Source organism: Bufo gargarizans, chromosome 4 (assembly GCF_014858855.1).
Source record: "Bufo gargarizans isolate SCDJY-AF-19 chromosome 4, ASM1485885v1, whole genome shotgun sequence".
Lineage (NCBI taxonomy): Eukaryota > Metazoa > Chordata > Amphibia > Anura > Bufonidae > Bufo > Bufo gargarizans.
The window spans coordinates 455,772,661-455,792,725 of record NC_058083.1 but is presented as its reverse complement, the minus strand read 5'-3'; positions in this window follow the sequence as shown (position 1 = coordinate 455,792,725).

Genomic DNA, 20,065 nt, shown 5'->3' with positions numbered 1-20,065 from the left:
CCGCTGAGATCCATGATCCATCTCCCGAATCTCTGTTGGGAGACTCCAGGGAGAGTATCACGGAGCAAAAGGGTCAACGGTGAATGTGGAGTCTGCAAAGTGAGGGGCCGGAAGCCAACTCAGTGGTCTTAACAGCATAGTGTATGGCTGCCAATTGCTTGGCGCATTGATCGAACCCTCGTTCGACGGGCGAAAGCAGCCTGGAGAAATATCCCAGCGGTCTGGTCTCGTAGCCTACTTTCTGTACCAGGACCACTGCGATAGACTCGATCCCTGCATGCGCCTGTATGGCCAGTTCCCCATCTGAATGTGGAGTGGCCAACACAGGCGCCGAGGAGAGGTCCCTTTTCAGGGTTGAAAAGGCCTCTTCCTGCGCATCGGACCATCCTTTGATTGAGGGTTCCTCTCCTCGAAGGAGTTCGTAGAGAGGTCTCGCTTTGGCCGCGAAATCCTCTATGAACTCCCCCATGAAGTTGGCAACCCCCAGGAATTTTCTCAAATCCTGAAGGGTGCCAGGCCTGGGTAACTTTACCATGGCTTCCACACGGGCCGTCATGATACCTTTGGTTCCACAGGAAATTTGGACCCCAAGGAAAGTTACCTCTGCTTTAGCCAGATTTGCCTTATGGGGACTCAGTTTGAGTCCTGACTTTGCCAGGAGTCCTAGCAGCTCTTTCAACAGAACCAAGTATTCCTCCATGGTTTCTGTATGCAAAAGCAAGTCGTCCACGTATTGTAAAAGGCATTCCGGTCAGGAGAATACACTCAGCACAGCCGCCAATGCCTGATGGAAATACGTGGGGCTGCTATGGAACCCCTGGGGCAGTACCGCAAACATGTACTGTTTGTCCCCCACCGTGAAAGCAAATTTTTACCGACACGACTCCGTGAGTTCGATGGAGAAGAACCCGTTGGCAACATCGATGGTCGAGAATACGCGGCTTTTGCCACTTATTCTGGCCATGATGTCGGGAGTTTGGGCCACCACTGGGGCTGACATTGGGGTGTATTTGTTAAGGACACGGAGGTCTATGGTCAGCCTCCATGCATTCGTGTCCTTTTTCTTAACTGGCCAGAGGGCATTGTTGCACTTTGAGTTGCCCTCAATGACCACACCCCTAGTCTTCAATTCAAGGATTGTGTCCATAATGGAATGGGTGGCCTCTGGTGGAAATCGATATTGGCGTTGAGGTGGAGGGTCAGGACCCTGTATGTCTACCAAAACGCCAATCAGTCTGCCACAGTCATTCTTACTTTGGGCCCACAGATCAGGGTGCTTGTACACAATAGGCTCAAGGTCTGGATTGTGTGAGACCTCAGGCCACTTGTGTTCCAGCACATCAGTAGAGTTATCTACTGCTGGCAAAGGTGGTCCCAGATACTGGCGTTGAATGACACACACCTTGGCTCGTCTGGGACCTCTCCACACAATGCAATTTGCCAGATCCAGGATCCACCCATTTTGTGTCATTACATCGGTTCCGATAATGTTATCAGAACCGGGGTAATACCACATGGGTATCCTGAGGGTAGTGCACCTGGTAATCTGAATGATTACCTCATTAATTCTGTGGGCCTTCACCCCCCCTTGTTGGTGATCAAATCCGATCACCACACACTGAGGGCTGTTGGGGAGTAGATCATGCTTGATATTGGTAATGGAAATTTCCGCCCCAGTATCAAGCATGATTTCCGTTTCTTTATCTTTTATCGTGGCTTTTATATGGGGTCTCCCTGAAGGATCCAGTATGATTGGACATACTGGTGCCAACTCTTTAGGGACCCCTAATCCTCATTCGATATCCACCAGACTCCCAGTAGGTATTTGTGTGGTACATACTGCCACTCTTGCGCTCTGTTCCTGATCCTTAGGTGTGGAATCTCTTGATTCCACGCCCCCTGGGACATTCATGACCGCCAAGCATTTTGGTGCTTGCCCTGATGAATGTCCCAGATTCATATCAACCTGTCCCCCCACAGGCCTGGCAAAATTGGGTTTCATCCTGAAACCGTTATTATTGCCATTTTTATCCGAATTTGTCCGGTTAATGTTTAACCACTGTGGACAATTTCTTTTTATGTGCCCCTCTTGTAAGCACAGGAAACAACGAAAGTTTCCTGCCCTTTCCAACGGTGGGGCCGTGGGCCGAACGGTGGATGTATACCTCGTGTGTTGTACCTGGTCGTCTTGTGACCTACCGTATACAGGCACACGTTCCCTCACTTTCACAGACTTCTTACTGATCAGTATGTCTTGTCTACACTTCTCAATAATCATGGCTGTGTCCGTGAGGGATGGCTCCCTAGCTGCACTCAGCCGGATTGCAGTATCAAGATATGGGAATTTTTCCACAAACATGCGCACCATGCCTTGTGGAATCCCAATACCCTGATCTTTGGTAACCCTCCTGTACATTGCTTCAAACCGACTACACAATGACAAGGGTTCATCATGTATAGTAGGCTTGAATTTTGACAGGACCTCTGGAGTGACATCCCAGTGACCCGTGGCCAGTCTCGTGAGTATGGAGAGACGTTCTTCCTTATTATGAAACTGGCCATTCGTGGGTTGCATCCTCCCCGTTACCTCATACCTTTGATTAAGGTATGTTGGTAACCATAATCTGAACAGCTCCATGCGATATTCCGGAGCCACTGAATATTTGTTACAGTGACCTTCGAAAATATTGCATGAAGCGAATGGATCTACATGGGGATCATATTTCGGGATCTCCTTGCAGATCCGTAACAGGAAGTTTATCCTTTCCATACTTGAATGGTTAGGATACATCTCATCCTGTTTTTCCGGACGTGTTGGCGGATTGGAAGCGGAATATACTCCTCCACTCTCCTCTCCCCAACCGTTGTCCTGTTCCTGGTAACGGTTGCTACTCCTATTCTCCCCGGGTGTCGGGGTGAATCGTAGTGACCGCTCCACATGTCCCCTAGTGTCTACCACTGCGGATGTATTATCCGTCGAAGACCTTGGCGCTGTCGCCGCTCTCTCCCCCTGTGCCGTTCCCGAAACACAAACTTGTTTCGTGGGCACCATACCGTTGGTACTAGGCCTGGACAAATTGGAGATTGCCCGCTGCAAGTCTGTAATTGTTTGCGTCTTTGCAGCCAGGTCCTCCCTCATCTGAACAATCAGGGCATCCGTAGATACCGTATTGTTCCTATACTGATTAATCTCAGTGTACAGCCGGAGTAGCTCTCTGTCCAAGTCAGAGTAGAGACTGTCCTTATCCGAGAGTCTTGACTCTAACACGCAGATTTCTCTTCCCCTCTCGACCGTACACTGGGCTTCCTCTTGTAATTGAACCTCTAGTGTGTGAATTCTTCTATAGTTATCAACACAACAATTGCAGTGGAAGTTTGCCTTGTCCGCAACCTCCCCTGCCCTTCTTGTGCTGGCAAGTGTCTGTGTGTTCCGCCTTCCAAATGGTATCCTCATAGGAAAGAACCAATTTGGCTAGCATTTGGAGGCGTTTGGTGGTCTTGTTAAAGACACTCCTACTAATACAAACCTGGTCATGAGCGTACACCTGGTCCAGTAAAGCGGACCACAGCAGCTCAGCGGATTTGTATGTAGTAGGAACAATGGGATTAAAAGTGCTGTTTTTGGCTAAGTGTTGGAGTGTGGAGAAGTTCATACTCACATTTTTCTGAGCCTCCATCCTCTTGTTGGTGCTGTACTTTCCCGTCCCTTGCAGCTGCTTGAAAGAAGTCCTTTTCTTCCGGAACGCTTCTTCCCGACCAGCCGGACTTCTATGTACCGCCAACGAAGATGGATCTCTTTCCGTGACGTATCCTTCTTCACACCCCAGCGACGGTGACCGTGTAAAGCAAGTACAAAAATATTAGTACACAGATAGATTATAGGTTCTCTGCAAAAGATTTTGTTTTATTTCTGGTACTGTAAGGGAAGTATCGCTTCTCCTGTCCGAATTATCGGGTCCTAGACGCTCAGACACTCCGCTGACCGCGTCTCTCCTGCCCGCTAATTCACAGTACTAGCGACCCTTAGCCTTAAGACCAAAAACAAACGCAAAATCTACGCAGTGGGCCTGGCTCGCCAATGTAAAGGGGGAATATTAATCACCAATATTATGCGAATATCGATAATTAATATTCCTAAATAGGAGGAGCCGTCTAGTGAAGACTCCGCCTATTTATGCCTTTATATAACAATTACACAATATCTTCGCTATGCCTTACACTAATCACTATACTAGCTGCATGCGCCTTACTTACTACCGCTAACAAGTACACACTACACAAAGGGTACAAGTAACACAGTATTTATTACAATACACTACGCACGCAATACTGACAACACAACACTAAATATACAGTACTCAACTACACTCACGTTCCCAAATTCCACCCACAAACTAACTATACAATACACACATACAAGTAACATTAACAACCCACCCACCTGACTAATTCTATTCCTAAGGTGTACGACGAGGATCTACGGTGGTCGTGCTGGGGTAAAGCAGACCACAAACACAAAAGGTTGACAATGGGGAGCTGTACAGCAGTGCAGGGGTGATAACCAAGGGAATGGGGGTATGGCAGGGGTTAATCAGGGGAATCAGATAACCAAGGGAATGAGGGTATGGCAGGGGTTAATATAATAACCAGGGGAATGAGGGTATGGCAGGGGTTAATATAATGGGGGTATGGCAGGGGTTAATAACCAGATAGTGGGGGGGTAGATAGAATAGCGTTGGTGGGATAGTGGGGGGGTTAATAGCGTTGGTGGGATAGTGGGGGGCATAATAGCGTTGGTGGGATAGTGGGGGGGTTAATAGCGTTGGTGGGATAGTGGGGGTTAATAGCGTTGGTGGGATAGTGGGGGTTAATGATACTTAAGCCTGCTCGTTGTCCAGGGGGGGCTCGTCAGTCCAGGGGATGATCCTCAGGGAGGGTGGGCGGCCGGCTCTCTTCTGCCCTAGTGTCGGGCCAGCCGGACTTATATGTCCAGCCGCCCGCACTCCGTGCCGCCCACACAGCAGCGCGCACCACTGTGAGGGACACGTGGGCCGGCGCGGCGAGATGACGTCACCGCGCCTGCCCGCGCATCCCTGCCCGCACGCCGCAGGGCCGCGTGTACTTGCTGACAGGCGGGAGATCCTTTGATCTCCCGTCTGCAGCTCTCGGCATTCCGGACATCGCAATGGTAATTGCGATGCCGGAATGCGCATAATAGAGGGAGCGGAGGTGTCTCCTCTTTCTCTATTATGCTTTAATTATCTCCAGCCGGGCTGGAGATAATTAGAACAAAAGGATTCAAATTCATTAGAATTTGAATCCTTTTGAGGTCACCAGAATGACCGGACCTTATCCGGTCATCCTGGCGCCTTTACTCAGAATACATCAATGTGAATGCTTGGGCCACATTCACATTGATGCATCTGGGTCCATGTAGGGGGGGCACAGTATATAAAAAGGGGCACATTATATGAAAAGGGGCACAGTATATGAAAAGGGGCACACACACATATATTTTAAAGGGGCACGTATATACACATATATGTACATGTATCCGCGGGGCACACTATATGAATTCCCACAGGGGCAAGGATGAGCCCCTGGGGAATATCAGAGGCGGATGTGCGCAGGTGCTGGGCACATCTGCGCACATCGCCCTCCGAGGGAAATACCGCCAACACATACACACACATGCAACACGCGCCACCCTTCCTCAACACACAGTATTAATAAGAACGCCTAATGTCCCCTTGATTTAAAATTCTCCCACAGTGCCCCCAGTATTTATACTGTTATAATGCTCGCCCTGTAGCGCCTCAAGTATTTATAATGCCACCTGCAGCCCCCCTGTAGTTATATCGCCCACTAATTTTATAATGCTCGCCCTGAAGTGCCCCCAATATTTATAATGCCGCCTGCAGTGCCCCCTGTAGTTATATTCCTCTGTTTAGTGTCCTCAGAAATTATAATTCCTCAGCACCTCTGCCATACAGTCCTATGCAAATAACACAATTTCCCTCCCTCTGCCATAGAGTCCCATATAAATGCCATCACAACATCTCTCCAGCCCCCTCCAGTATACAGTCCCATGTAAATAACATCCCTCTCTATCTATAGCCCACTCCAAAATACAGTCCCATGTAAATAACATCACACCATCTCTCCTGCCACTTCCAAGATACAGTCCCATATAAAAAACATCACCCCCTCCCCAGCAGCCTTCATACAGTCCCATGTAATGAACATCACCTCCTCAATATTCAGTCCCATATAAATAACATCACTCCCTCCCCCAGATACCTTCAACATACAGTCCCATGTAAATAAAATCACCCCCTCCCCAGCCACATCCAACATGCAGTCACATGTAAATAACATTACCCCTTAACATTCAATCCCATGTAAATAATATCACTCCCTCCCATAGCTGCCTTCAACATGCAGTCCCATATAAATAACATTATCCCTCAACATACAGTCCAATGTAAATAACATCACTCCAACTCACTGTCCCATGTAAATAACATCACTCCCGTCTGCCCTAACATACAGTCCCAGTTAAATAACTACAACCCCCAACATTGCTCTGCCTCTCACACTGAGTAATCTTCACTTACCTCTCCTCATGTAGCAGATCTCACCTCAGCCTCTTCCCATGGCTTCTCTTCAATGCTGAGCCGTCCTCTCCTGCATTGGTCACATGATGGTGACATCATCCCAGGTCCTTTTCAGCTACTGCATTTAGAACTGATCACATGACCTGTGAGGTCATCACAGGTCCTTCAGCTCTTGCAGTGCATTAGATTCAATTGTATTGCCAATATAATTGTATCTATCTGGCAGGCAGGACATTCGCGGCCTGGGACAAAACATCAGGAGCCCAAGCCCTGAATGTTTTAACCTAGCAACACCCCTGACTTCAGGACTGGCTCAGACTGGTCCACAGGGGTACAGGGGAATCCCCCACTGGGCCCCTAATCCCCCACCCCCTGCACAAATGGCACATAGCACAACAGAGTAAGGCTGGGTTCACACCTGAGCGTTTTACAGCGCGTTCCTACGCGCTGTAAAACGCACAACAGGCAAGAACCAATGATTCCCTATGGGAATGGTTCTCATCTGGGCGTTTTACAGCGCGTACGATCGCGCTGTAAAACGCCCGACGCTCAAACAAGTGCTTGAGCTTTTTTTTGGGCGTTTGTCGCACGTTCCCGCACATAGAAATTCGGGAACGCGCGACAATGTGTGAACGGCAAACTCTGTATGCGCGATTGTAAACGCCCGTACAATCGCGCATACAGAGCGCTCGTTTCCGAACGCTCAGGTCTGAACCCAGCGTAACTGCACTACATATAGATAGGCTGGTTGAGACACTGCCTATGTTGATATAAAAAACTAAGTAAATTATTTAACAGTTTATTATTATAGATACATTGTGTGGCTCAGATGACTTCTAGACAACGATGCTGGCCAGGCAGTATCGTCATTTCCTAGGGACCCCCCTTCTTGAAGTCCCTGTAGGGATCCCTATAATTAATCACCTTGTAACATCTTGCTGCTGTCTGCTTCTATGTAAACAGGTAATACATGTATCAGTATAGTGGGCCCCCTGAATGAATTTTACAGGTGGGCCTAAGGCAGCCCAGTCTGACACTGCATTAGGATACCATTCCTGTTAACATAATTTACAAATTCAATGACTGTTATGATAGCAAATAATTTAATATTTCAAACATTGTATTTTCACATAATAAGGGCTTGTTCACACGGCCGTATGTCTTTTTCAGTGTTTTGCAGGCCGTTTTTCTTTTTTTTTTTCCAGTAGTGTTTCCGGTTCTGTTCCATTTCTCCGTTCAGTTTTTCTGTATGGCATATACAGTTTACAGTAATTACATAGAAAAAATTGGGGTAGGCATAACATTTTTATTAGATGGTTCAGCAAAAACGGAACTGATACGGAGGACATACTGAGTACATTCCGTATGTGTTCTGTTTATTTTTTTTGCGGACCCATTGACTTGAATGGAGCCACGGAACGTGATTTGCGGGCAATAATAGGACATGTTTTATCTTTTAACGGAACGGAAAAATGGAAACATGGTTACGGAATGCATACGGAGTACATTTAGTTTTTTTTGCGGAACCATTGAAATAAATGGTTCCGTATACGGACCTTATACAGAACGCAAAAAACGGCCCGTATACGGAACGCAAAAAATGTTCATGTGAACGAGACCTAACACTGGGTTTTCTGCCCACCACAGCTACAATGTCACTTGTCATTTATCTTACTCTAAGCAATCAGAATTCATAAACATTCCATTAGATTCTCTTTGTAAAGAGCAGTGACATGACCCCCCTCACTGGAACATGTCTTCCCTCACGTGTTTCCACATACCAAGAATACTGCCTTAATGACCATACTATGTCACAGTCACCACACATACTGCAGCAGTGCCCAATTTCCTGCTTTTTTCAGAAAGCTAAATTGGAGCTGTCATAATCACGTAAAATTTGTCATAGGATACATAAACAACGAAGCTCAAAGATTCCATATCTTTGTCGCCAACAGAGTTGAGAAAATTCAGGAAATAAAAAATCCGGAACATTGGCATCACATTGACACAAAGCATAACCCAGCAGATCATGCTTCAAGAGGCCTGAATGTGAAAAATTCAAGCTGGTTCACCTGTCCAGAGTTCCTTTGGAAAAGGAAATCACGCCCAGTAAAGGTTACAAAGAATTGTCTATGTGTGATCCAGAAGTAAAGGTTGTCCAAGCATTGAGCACTGCTGCCAAGTGTCATACTTGAAAGACTAGCCAGATCTTCAAAATGGAAGACAGTCATAAACGTAGTAGCTCGAATTCAACATTTGGCAAAGGGAATTAGAAAGAAGGTATTGTTGAATGTAGAAGAAAAAATGAAAGCTGAAGAAACAGTCATAAGACTCATTCAACAGAGATTCTACAGTGAAGAGTTGAAGAGACTTAGTCAAGAACCTAAAAGCCTTCCAAACAACCACCCATTGCACAAGCTTAATCTTGTTCTGCAGGATGGTATACTGAAGGTGGGAGGGAGACTGGAAAATGCATTGTTACCTAGCAGAGTGAAGCATCCAGAAATTGTACCCCAAAACTCTACCTTCACAAGATTGATTATTGATCACTACCACAACAAATCTTTGCATCAAGGAAGAAGCTTTACCCAAAGCTGTTTGAGAGAAGGTGGTTACTGGATAGTGAAAGGAAGCAAAGTTATAGCAAAGTATATAAGTAAATCTGCAGAAAGTAGACCTACAGAAGAACAAAGAATGGCAGATTTACCGGCAGATATTGTAAACCCATCACCACTATTTCTTTATAACGGAATGGATTATTTTGGCCGATCCATCACCAAAAAGAACCGCAAGGAGTACAAGAGATATGGACTAATATTTACATGTCTGAGTTCCAGAGCGATTCACTTGGAAATGTTAGAAGATATGTCAACTGATGCATTTATCAACGCCTTGATATGTTTCATAGCCATTAGAGGTGCTGTCAGAGAGCTTAGTAGATCTGACCAAGGCTATAATTTTGTTGGAGCAAAGAATGAATTGAAGAAAGCACTAAAAGAGATCGATAAAGAAAAAGTGAGTATTTGTTAGAGAAACAGTGTGATTTTCATATGACTGCTCCACATGCAAGCCATACAGGAGGAGTTTGGGAAAGACAAATCAGAACTGTGAGAAATGTGTTAAGTTCAGTGTTGAAAAAGAACGCCGGAAGAATAGATGATGCTTCACTTAGGACCCTATTCTATGAAGTAATGTCTATTGTTTACAGTCATCCACTTACAGTTGATAACATCAACGATGCAACAAGTTTGGACCCTTTAACTCCAAACCATCTACTTCACCTTAAGTTGGATTACATACAGTCACCGCCTGGCAAGTTCACCAAAGAGGATTTATATGCTAAAAGGAGATGGCAAAGAGTTCAATATCTATCAGACCAGTTTTGGAATAGATGGAGGAAAGAGTACTTATGCGAACAGAACTCAAGGGATTGGGACTAAACAGCTGTGTAGCCGTAAAACCACTAATCAGTAAGGCAAACCAGAAAAAAAGGCTTCAATTTGCTAGGGAGCATAAATATTGGACTCTGGAGCAATGGAAGAAGGTCATGTGGTTCTGATGAGTCAAGATTTACCCTGTTCCAGAGTGATGGGCGCATCATTGTAAGAAGAGAGGCAGATATAGTGATGCACCCGTCATGCCTATTACCTTAATTATAAGCCTGTGGGGGCAGTGCTATGATCTGGGGTTGCTGCAGTTGGTCAGGTCTAGGTTCAGCAACAGTATGTGTTATCTAATACACTATGTTAATAAAAATCACACTTACAATAAAGCCAAATCACAGATTTAATTACTGTTACAATAGTCAATACCATATACAGTGGGATGTGAAAGTTTGGGCAACCTTGTTAATCGTCATGATTTTCCTGTGTAAATCGTTGGTTGTTATGATAAAAAAAGTCAGTTAAATATATCATATAAGAGACACACACAGTGATATTTGAGAAGTGAAATTACGTTTATTGGATTTACAGAAAGTGTGCTATAATTGTTTAAACAAAATTAGGCAGATGCATAAATTTGAATACTGTTGTCATTTTATTAATTCCAAAACCTTTAGAACTAATTATTGGAACTCAAATTGGCTTGGTAAGCTCAGTGACCCCTGACCTACATACACAGGTGAATCCAATTATGAGAAAGAGTATTTAAGGGGGTCAATTGTAAGTTTCCCTCCTCTTTTAATTTGCTCTGAAGAGTAGCAACATGGGGGTCTCAAAACAACTCTCAAATGACCTGAAGACAAAGATTTTTCACCATCATGGTTTAGGGGAAGGATACACAAAGCTGTCTCAGAGATTTCCGCTGTCTGTTTCCACAGTTAGGAACATATTGAGGAAATGGAAGACCACAGGCTCAGTTCAAGTTAAGGCTCGAAGTGGCAGACCAAGAAAAATCTCAGATAGACAGAAGCAATGAATGGTGAGAACAGTCAGAGTCAACCCACAGACCAGCACCAAAGACCAACAACATCATCTTGCTGCAGATGGAGTCACTGTGCATCGTTCAACCATTCGGCGCACTTTAAAGAAGGAAATGCTGTATGCGAGAGTGATGCAGAGAAAGCCTTTTCTCTGCCCACAGCACAAAAAGTGCCGCTTGAGGTGGGCTAAAGCACATTTGGACAAGCCAGATTCATTTTGGAATAAGGTGCTGTGGACTGATAAAGCTAAAATTTAGTTATTTGGCCATAACAAGGGGCGTTATGCATGGAGGAAAAAGAACACAGAATTCCAAGAAAAACCCCTGCTACCTACAGTAAAATATGGTGGTGGTCCCATCATGCTGTGGGGCTGTGTGGCCAGTGGACTGGGAATGGACTGGGAATCTTGTCAAAGTTGAGGGACGCATGGATTCCACTCAGTATCTGCAGATTCTGGAGACCAATGTCCAGGAATCAGTGACAAAGCTGAAGCTGCGCTGGGGCTGGATCTTTCAACAAGACAACGACCCTAAACACTGCTCAAAATCCACTAAGGCATTTATGCAGAGGAACAAGTACAACGTTCTGGAATGGCCATCTCAGTCCCCAGACCTGAATAGAATTGAAAATCTGTGGTGTGACTTAAAGAGAGCTGTCCATGCTCGGAAGCCATCAAACCTGAATGAACTAAAGATGTTTTGTAAAAAGGAATTGTCCAAAATACCTTCAACCAGAATCCAGACTCTCATTGGAACCTACAGGAAGCATTTAGAGGATGTAATTTCTGCAAAAGGAGGATCTACTAAATATTAATTTCATTTCTTTTTTGTGGTGCCCAAATTTATGCACCTGCCTAAATTGTGTTTAAATAATTATAGCACACTTTCTGTAAATCCAATAAACCTAATTTCACTTCTCAAATATCACTGTGTGTGTCTCCTATATGATATATTTAACTGACATTTTTTATCATAACAACCAACAATTTATACAGGAAAATCATGACGATTAACAAGGTTGCCCAAACTTTCGCATCCCACTGTAGCTAAACAATGATGTTGCTACTTTCAGCATAGTTATTATGATTACATAATGTTAATAAAACTTATGCTTTTAGCTAGAACCCATGCTATATATATATGACTTTCATCAACAATGCTGAAAATGTATGAACAACTTCTATTTGCACATTATATACTTACTGTTGGGAAAAATGTTTTTCCCTTTTCCATGTTATAATTGTGATGCTTTTAAAATAAAAAAAGCTAATAAAAAGATTTTTACAAGAATGAGGTCAACTGACTACCTGAACATACTGAATGACCAGGTTATTCCATCAATGGATTTTTTCTTCCCTGATGGCACGGGCATATTCCAACATGACAATGCCAGGATTCATCGGGCTCAAATAGTGAAAGAGTGGTTCAGGAAGCATGAGACATCATTTTCACACATGCATTGGCCATCACAGTGTCCAGATCTTAACCCTATTGGGAATCTTTGGCATGTGCTGGAGAAGGCTTTGTGCAGCAGTCAGACTCTACCATCATCAATGCAAGATCTTGGTGAAAATTTAATGCCACACTGGATGGAAAAAAATCTTGTAATATTGCAGATGCTTATCGAAACAATGCCACAGTGAATGCGTGCCGTAATCAAAGCTAAAGGCGGTCCAACGAAATATTAGAGTGTGCGACCTTTATTTTTTGGTGGCAACTTTATTTTTGGACAGGCAGTCTATATAATCAGGACGTAGCATACATACAGTTGCAAGAAAAAGTATGTGAACCCTTTGGAATGATATGGATTTCTGCACAAATTGGTCATAAAATGTGATCTGATCTTTATCTAAGTCACAACAATAGACAATCACAGTCTGCTTAAACTAATGCCACACAAATAATTAAATGTTACCAATCCATGTTTTTATTGAACACACCATGTAAACATTCACAGTGCAGGTGGAAAAAGTATATGAACCCTTGGATTTAATAACTGGTTGAACCTCCTTTGGCAGCAATAACTACAACCAAACGTTTCCTGTAGTTGCAGATCAGACTTGCACACCGGTCAGGAGTCATTCTTGACCATTCCTGTTTGAGTTCAGCAATATTCTTGGGATGTCTGGTGTGAATCGCTTTCTTGAGGTATTGCCACAGCATCTCAATTGGGTTGAGGTCAGGACTCTGACTGGGCCACTCCAGAAGGTGTATTTTCTTCTGTTTAAGCCATTCTGTTGTTGATTTACTTCTATGCTTTGGGTCGTTGTCCTGTTGCAACACCCATCTTCTGTTGAGCTTCAGCTGGTGGACAGATGGCCTTAAGTTCTCCTGCAAAATGTCTTGATAAACTTGGGAATTAATTTTTCCTTCGATTATAGCAATCCGTCCAGACCCTGACGCAGCAAAGCATACTTCACAGTTGGGATGAGGTTTTGATGTTGGTGTGGTCTTTTTCTCCGCACATAGTGTTGTGTGTTTCTTCCAAACAACTCAACTTTGGTTTTATATGTCCACAGAATATTTTGCCAGTACTGCTGTGGAACATCCAGGTGCTCTTGTGCAAACTGTAAACGTGCAGCAATGTTTTTTTTGGACAGCAGTGGGTTCCTCTGTGGTATCCTCCCATGAAATTAATTCTTGTTTAGTGTTTTACGTATCGTAGATTCACTAACAGGGATGTTAGCATATGCCAGAGACTTTTGTAAGTCTTTAGATGACATTCTAGGATTCTTCTTCACCTCATTGAGCAGTCTGTGCTGTGCTCTTGCAGTCATCTTTACAGGACGGCCACTCCTAGGGAGAGTAGCGGCAGTGCTGAAATTTCTCCATTTATAGACAATTTCTCCATTTAGAGACGGCAAGATGGGTGACGTGATGACGTAGAGGACGTCGCGCTCTCCGCCTCCCCCCGGCTCAGCTGTCCCGCTGCTTTGAACACGCTGGCGTTCTCGTGCCGAACCTTCCACCGCACCCTCTATATGACCGTGTGTTAAGCGCTATCGCGCTACAGCGCTACTGCCTTCGTCTACAGCCTACTATGCTACTGCCACCGACTGCTGAGCTCGGACGTGGGGCCTGCTTTTTGCTTATTGCCGATCCTGCTGCTCCTGCCGCTTCCTCCTCTCCTACCCTCCGTGCCGTCGTGAACAGTTCGCTATGTGGAGTTCTTCCGTGGACTGCGTCTCCGGTCCCTGTTGATCTGCTGCTCCCCTCCTGGTGTCAGTGTGAGTAACACCTCTGTGTTTCCCTTACCCGATGGTTTGTTGGACAAGCTGACAAGTTGAGGAATCATACCTAGGACTGTTGCCAATTCTCCTTGCTCTCTCCTCATGTTATTGTACATGATCTGGCCCTCCCCTCGTGTTTTCAGCTTTTCCCGATTTGTTCCCTCTCCTCTTTGATGTCGTGGTGACTAACCTCCCTATGATTGCTGACTCTAACTAACCCTGAGTGGAGATCGATAAGTTGCTGGAGGACTCTTCAGGGGGCTTGTATGAAGTCCATGATATATTTAACCCCGTTTTGTGCCTTTAGATTCTGTCCAGTATTTTTGATTATTATTTTCCCCTTTTTTCCTCTATACTGTTGGGACTAATTCTATTGACCCTACTCTGACAGGCTGCTGGTGTTCAAATTTTTGGGAAAAAAAAAAAAAAGTGAGGTGCTTATGATTATAAAAGAAGTGAACTATTGAATATAAAGCATAAGGTGGAGAAGGGGAAAAAAAAAAAAAAAGAGGAGAAAGAGTATAAAGAAGAATGGACAAATAAAAAATAAAAAAAATAAAAAGAAAGGGGAAAAAGAGGAAAAGAAAACAAGAACAAACAAGAGGGGAGTGAAAAAAAAAAGGAAAAAAAAAAATTATATAAAGGGCGGAAAAAAAATAAAAATAAAAATAAAAAAAAATAAGAGAAGGAAAAGAGAAGGGAAAGAAGGAGAGCGAAGAAGAAGAAGAGATATATACTCAAAAGGAGAGAAAGAGGCGGAACAAGGGGAAAGAAAGAAAAAAAAAAAGAGGGGAAAAAAAAAAAAAGCAGGAATAAGATATGGCCCCAAAAGCTAGTAGGCGCTCGACTGATCTCTCAAGTCAGAAACACGGGTCCAAAACTGTTGAAGCAACAAAAATAGACCAGTTCCTGAGGTCTCCGAGGGTTAATACGAGGGGCGGACAAAAGGAACTTGTCACAAAAAAAAATGATGACTCAGAGATGACTGAGTTAGAAACACAAAAAGCCGCTAGATACCCCGAAGAAGAAGACGGTATAATGGGGGAAGTTATCCCTAATGACAATTCCTCTCCGCTAGAAGAAATACTCCTAGCGGTTAAACAGAACGGGGATTTAATACGGGCGGTCACAACCCAACTTGGGTTTATTCAAGTTGATGTGGGACTAATAAAAGATGATTTGTCAAAAATGCGAGACAGAGTCAACATCCTTGAGAGTTCCGTCACCCTTATACAGAATGAATCCAAAAAAACAAATACGGAAGTCTCCACATTTAAATCAGAATATAACCTTTTGAAGAAAAAGCTAGCGGACCTTGAGGATAGGTCACGAGGATACAATGTGACAATAATAGGGATTCCAGAGGGTGTGGAAGAGAAAAATCCAACCCAATTCATACAGAAATTAATCCTTGAGAACTTTGGGAAAGAGTCATTTTCTCCTCTTTTTATGATTGAAAGAGCTCATCGGGTCCCAGGGGGAAAACCAATTCCAGGGAGACAACCTCGGACATTCCTTGCTAAGTTATTGACTACAGGGGACAGAGATATCCTCCTGAGAAGGGCGAGGGAATCTTCACCGGTTGTGTATAACGGGATTAGACTGGCCTTTTTTCCCGATTTTTCGAAAGATATACAAGAAAAGAGACGCACATTTATGATTGTTAAAAAGAGGCTAAGAGAAAGGGATATTAAATATTCTCTCATATTCCCAGCCAAACTGCGGATTGTTTTTAATGATAAAACTCTTTTTTTTGACACCTCAGAAGAAGCCGCGGACTGGCTTGATCGAAATAATTGATAATTCAATTGGGTTATGATCTGGCGGGAATAATTAGTACTATAAGGGGCTTATACCCCATAATGTATTTTCCTTTGCTTCCTAATGGGGGTGGCTGAGTGGGGGGAGTGTGGGAGGGATGGTCATAGGAAAGAAATCTACTACAATATGTGGTGGATTGCCTGTGGGAGGGGGGTGAGGGGAGGGGGGGGGGGGTTGGCCTGTGGTGCGTCAAAGTAGGTGTGGTTTCCCTTCTTTTAGTCTATTTTTTTTTTTTTCCCTCTCTCCTGTTTCTTCATTTAACCATTGTTGATGATGCTGACTAGAATTATTGCTTGGAATATACGTGGTTTGGGGGATAGAGGTAAGAGACAAGCGGTTTTTGACTTGACTCAGGCCCATTTACCAGCAATAGTATGCCTGTTAGAGACCCACCTCACTGAGGAGACCACTAGAGTGGTCGACAGGGGATGGGCTGCGCACACGTATCATTCTACCCTCTCCAATTACTCGAGAGGTGTTACGGTGTTGATACATAGACTTATTGATTTCGTTTGTGAGGCATCCTCTGTCGACCAACAGGGGAGATATATTTTTTTATATTGTAGGTTAGGGGGGAAGATATGTATTTTGGCCTTTGTCTATATCCCACCGCCATTTTCCTTTTCGGTTCTTAATTCTCTTTTATTATTCATGGATAAATGGCCAGAATGTCCAACATTGATTATTGGCGACTTTAACTGTGTCATCGATCCTCTACGTGACAGGGTCTCTACGAGTGCCAGGAGTGACAGTCCGGTCCAGGGGTCTCCCCTGGCACGGTTTTGCCTGGAGGCTGGATTTGAGGATGCTTGGGAACATCTGGGACAGGGGAAAAGGGTTTTTTCATGCTTTAGTAAAGCAGGTAAATCGTTGTCCAGAATAGATCTTGTATTGATAAATAGTAAACATGTGAAACTGATAAAGCGAATGAAATATGAAACAAGGTCAATATCTGATCACTCTCCGGTACTACTTGAATTATGCTTATCTCAGGAAAGATATACACCAAAACTTCCCTTTAGACTAAATCCTTATTGGCTATCAGTTATAAAGACACATGAAATAATTCGAAATGAAATAGGCCGATTCTGGGATATTAACTATGGCTCAGCAAAAATTCAAGTGGTATGGGATACCTTTAAGGCGTATATGAGGGGATTGATGGTTAGTAATATCACGAACCTTAGAAGGGAATATGGAAAAAAACAGAAAAATCTAGAAAAACATGTAGTGTTGGCGACAGAATCCTTTCACATGAACAAGACGGAGAAGAACAGGGAAAATATGCAAAGAGCCACACAAATATATGCTAAGTTTTTATTGGATAAGGCCCAACAGAACCTTTTCTTTAAAGGGCAAAAATATTTTACAGAGTCAGGGCGACCTGGTAAACTCCTCTCCAGAGTAATCTCCAATCAACAACCCAAAAAACATATAGATAAGGTTCGATTGAGTGATGGTAGGATAGTCACCAGACAGGGCCCGGTGGAGAAGGCCTTTCTTGATTACTTCCTTGATCTGTATAAAGCTGACTCCAACATTACAGATGATAAGATAGATTTCTATCTAGATAGGATCAATTTTCCAACTATTACTGAGACGCAAAAGAAAGCACTAGAATTGGAGGTCTCAATTCAGGAACTTGAGGGAGCTATTAAACTATGTTCAGCTAACTCCACTCCTGGTTCAGACGGGCTTCCATATGAATTGTATAGTAAATATGGGGACTGTATTCTTCCCAGACTGTTGGAGGTCTTTGCTGAATCAATGGAGGATGGGTGTCATGGAACCATGAACCAGACGTACAACAGAGATAGGTGGAATAAGAAGGCTTTATTGAAAATCAAGCCGTAGCTAAAGTCCAAACGGATGGCTAAACTGAAGCAGGGTCTTGCGTAGACGGAGGTCAGGAACCAGGAGGGTAGTCAGACGTAGCCAGGATCAGGAACCAACGGGGTAGTCAGACGAAGCCAGGATCGGGAACCAACGGGGTAGTCAGACGAGGCCAGGATCAGGAACCAGAAGCAGCAGCAGTCTTTGAAGCATGTGCACACAGGAGGACCAAGCAAGGAACTGAAGCCACAGACCTTCTATATATATGAGCTAGGCATCCAGCTCCTCCCAGTGGGAAGGAGGAGCCGCAGGGTGGGAGGCTACAAGAAACCCAGAAACCAAGATGGCCGCCAGCACATGTCAAACGAAGGAGAACAGTGAGAAGGTAAGACCATGACAGTACCTCCCCCTCAAGGGCCCCTCCTCCGCGGAGTAAGGAACGGTTTCAGAGGGAAGCGTGCGTGGAAGGCTCGGAGCAACGCAGGAGCATGGACATCTGTGGAGGGAACCCAGGAACGCTCCTCTGGACCATAACCACGCCAATGGACCAAAAACTGCAACCGACCGCGGACCAGGCGTGAGTCCAGGATATTGCTCACCTCATATTCCTCACGATTGCCCACTTGGACCGGACGGGGCCGAGGAACCGAGGAAGTGAAACGATTACACACCAATGGCTTCAACAGGGAGACATGAAACACGTTGGAGATCCGCATGCCAGGAGGAAGCGCAAGGGCATAGGCTACCGGGTTTACCCTGTGAAGCACTCGGAAGGGACCAACAAAGCGAGGCGCCAGCTTGGGAGTGGGCACTCGAAGGTTGAGGTTGCGGGTGGACAACCATACACGGTCTCCGACCTGGTAGGAAGGAGCGGGCGCTCGTCTGCGATTAGCCTGGAGTCTCTGGCGTTGCGCAGAGACCTCAAGGGACCTCTGGATCTGTACCCAAGAAGTACGTAGGACGGAAAGGTGATCCTCCACAGCCGGAGTATCCTGGGGAGAGAATACCTCCGGTAACACGGCAGGTTGGAACCCATAATTGGCCATGAAGGGAGACGTCCCAGAGGAAGAGTTCACCGCCGTGTTCCTGGCAAACTCAGCCCAAGGCAGGAGGTCAACCCAATTGTCTTGGTGATCGGAGACATAGCAACGAAGGAATTGCTCCAAGGCCTGATTGGATCGTTCTGCGGCCCCATTGGACTGAGGGTGGTAGGCCGAGGAGAAAGAGAGATGAATCCCCAACTGGGAGCAAAAGGCGCGCCAGAACCTGGACACAAACTGACTCCCCCGATCCGACACAATCTCCTTGGGCAAACCGTGCAACCGGAAGACCTCCCTGGCAAAAATCGAGGCCAACTCTTGTGCAGAGGGTAACTTCTTGAGAGGAACACAGTGGCACATTTTGGAAAACCGATCCACAATCATGAGAATGACCGTATGGCCTCGGGATGCAGGAAGGTCCACAATGAAATCCATCCCCAGGTGTGACCATGGACGCTCCCCGGTGGCTATGGGTTGCAAAAGGCCCAACGGAAGGTGCCGAGGGGACTTACTCTGGGCACAAACGGAGCATGCCGCTACATATGCGGCGATGTCGGAACGTAGAGAAGGCCACCAGAACAGACGTGAAACCGCCCAGGACAGCTGATTCTTTCCAGGGTGCCCCGCGGCCTTGGAGTTATGGTAGGTTCGCAACAACCGAGTGCGCAACTCCTCAGGCACAAAACATCTGCCGTTGGGTCTCCCAGAGGGAGCACCAGATTGAGCCGCCAAAATCTGCTCACCCAGAGGAGAGGTCAGGCTGGTGCGAATAGCAGCCAGGATCTGATTCGGGGGTATGACCGTAGTCGGAATCGACTCCTCCCCGGACAGCTCGGAGTACTGCCGTGATAAGGCATCCGCTCTGATGTTCTTGGAGCCGGGTAGGTAGGAGACCATGTAATTAAAACGTGACAAGAACAGAGCCCATCTGGCCTGACGTGGTGTCAATCTCTTGGCCTCAGAGAGGTAGGTCAGATTCTTGTGGTCCGTCAGGATGAGAACCGGAACCACCGAGCCCTCGAGCAAGTGCCTCCATTCTTTAAGGGCCTGCACGATGGCCAATAACTCCCTGTCACCAATCTGATAGTTGCACTCCGCGGAA